This window comes from Sinocyclocheilus grahami, unplaced genomic scaffold, assembly GCF_001515645.1.
Source record: "Sinocyclocheilus grahami isolate Dianchi unplaced genomic scaffold, SAMN03320097.WGS_v1.1 scaffold924.1, whole genome shotgun sequence".
Lineage (NCBI taxonomy): Eukaryota > Metazoa > Chordata > Actinopteri > Cypriniformes > Cyprinidae > Sinocyclocheilus > Sinocyclocheilus grahami.
In genome coordinates, this window is record NW_015506103.1 from 73,684 (window position 1) to 75,899 (window position 2,216).

Below are 2,216 nucleotides of genomic sequence, written 5' to 3' on the forward strand. Positions count from 1 at the left end.
GGTAACTAGCGCTGATCGAGATGAATGCACACGAACACCACGGGCTTGATGTTATGAGCGTGACAGGAAGTCAGCAGAATGTTGGAGGTTTGATTTCCGGTTAAAGCTGTGCCTCACTAATATCAATATCAACAAAACCTATCAGGGATAAACAGTGCGACTTGGTTGGTCAGAGCCGTGTGAATGATTTAAAAGCATGTCAATGTAATTTCTGTGCTATTTATTAATATTAATAAGTATATGCAAATGCTTGCCTCATAATAATTTAATATGCGATTAATAGGTGACTTTGACTGGATTTGTTCAGCACATTTCGATCTCATGTGTTTTTATTTTAACTACTGTGTGTTTTGTGAAACGTGCTCATTAATATGTAAATGCACTCATTAATATGTAAATGCGCTCATTAATATGTAAATGCGCTCATGATGTAATTCAGGCTTTATTTCTGTGTGTCAGTGATGTGTGAGCGCAGATGATGGAGGAACGCTTCTCTCTCTGAGCCAGAGCCGCATGAACCCGCCTGAACCTGGTCAGACTGAGCTTAATAAAGAATTACATGATCATTAATATTCAGTGCTGTGTTGCTGCGCTCATTGTATATTCATGTATTCTCTCTCAGGTTACATTCGGCTGAATCCATGCTTTCTGATGAACTTGACTCCAAGCCTGAGGTATTTTGCAGTGTGAGGAGGTTACAGATCCGCGCATGGTGTTTTTAATTACTTTAAATTGCAATTGTGATTTAAAATGCAATTTAAAAAAAAAATCCAGGTTGTCTGTGTTTGTAGGGCTGCACAGTTTGGCCAAAAGTTGTGATTATATTTACAGTTAGTCATTTAGCAGACGCTTTTATCCAAAGCGCCTTACAACTGGGGAATACATCAAGCGATTCTTCTTAAAGAGGCAAATACACACCGGAAGTGCTCGTCATACCACGTTTCAAGCATTGTTTAGATAAGTACAAGCTAGAAAGGGAAGGAATAAATAAAGAGAAAGACAAAGTTTTTTTATTTTTTATGATGAAGTCTAGTAGTGTTGAAAGAGATGAGTTTTCAGCTGTCGCTTGAAGATTGTCAGGGATTCAGCGTTCCGGATAGGGGTGGGAAGATCGTTCCACCAGCCAGGAGTGGTGAACGAGAATGTTCTGGAAAGTGATTTTGAGCCTCTCTGTGATGGAACCACGAGGCGTCGCTCACTAGCAGATCTCAGGCTTCTGAAGGGGATGTAAATTCGTAGTAGTGAGTGGAAGTAGGCGGGTGCTGAGCCTGTGGCTGTTCTATATGCAAGCATCAATGTCTTGAACTTGATTCGGGCCGCAACCGGCAGCCAGTGCAAGGAGATGAAGAGAGGTGTAACATGGGCTCTTTTGGGCTCGTTGAAGACCAGTCGTGCCGCTGCATTCTGAATCATTTGTAGAGGTTTGATTGTGCTTGATGGGAGTCCAGCCAGAAGAGCATTGCAGTAGTCCAGCCTAGAGATGACAAGGGCCTGGACAAGAAGTTGTGCAGCATGCTCCGTTAGAAAGGGCCTGATCTTTCTGATGTTGTGCAATGCAAACCTGCAAGATCGAGCGGTCTTTGAAGGTCAGCTGGTGATGAGAGATGGGTAGGTGAGGGAAGAGAGGAGGATACAACGGAGGAAAGATGTGAGGGGGAAAGCGAGCATAGGTTTCGTCTAAAAGTAAGCGGTATAGGGGTTGGTGGCACACAGGTAGGAAGATAAAGTTTAAATGTAATAAAGAAATGGTCAGAGATATGTAGGGGTTCTACCAAAATGTTGTCTGCAGTATAATTGCGTGTGTAAATGAAGTCAAGTTGGTTGCCTGATTTGTGCGTGCTTGTGGTGGTAAGTAGAGCCCGACCGATATGGGTTTTTTGGGACCGATACCGATATTAGGGAGTAAAAAAGGCCGATACCGATATATCGGCCGATATTCTTTGTGTATATTATAGTACAGTACCAGTCAAAAGTTTGGACACTTTCCCATTCGTGTGTCCAAACATTTGAATAGTACTATATATAGAGTACAGTATATACATAAACAGAATATATATACACAAACACATTTTTTGCAATGATCGCTCAAATGTGGTGATCAAACACTTATAATGGTGACAGAGATATGTAAGGGCTTTTAACAATTTAACAATAAACTTGCGACGAGTGCGATGCACAAAGTAACGGGGTGTTAGTTGTAACACACGTGGTTTGAA

At 41.7% G+C, this 2,216-nt stretch overlaps 1 long non-coding RNA gene across 2 annotated transcripts; it reads left to right on the top strand.

Annotated features, from left to right (window-relative positions):
• The first annotated feature begins 17 nt into the window (after positions 1 to 17).
• On the top strand, positions 18 to 1,002 carry LOC107564319 (uncharacterized). 2 transcript variants are annotated; one of them, XR_001606206.1, is made up of 3 exons: positions 18 to 87; positions 460 to 532; positions 623 to 1,002. It is a non-coding gene; the product is annotated as an uncharacterized lncRNA (long non-coding RNA). The 2 variants fall into 2 exon arrangements; XR_001606207.1 differs by having other exon boundaries at positions 24 to 164.
• The last annotated feature ends 1,214 nt before the right edge of the window (positions 1,003 to 2,216 follow it).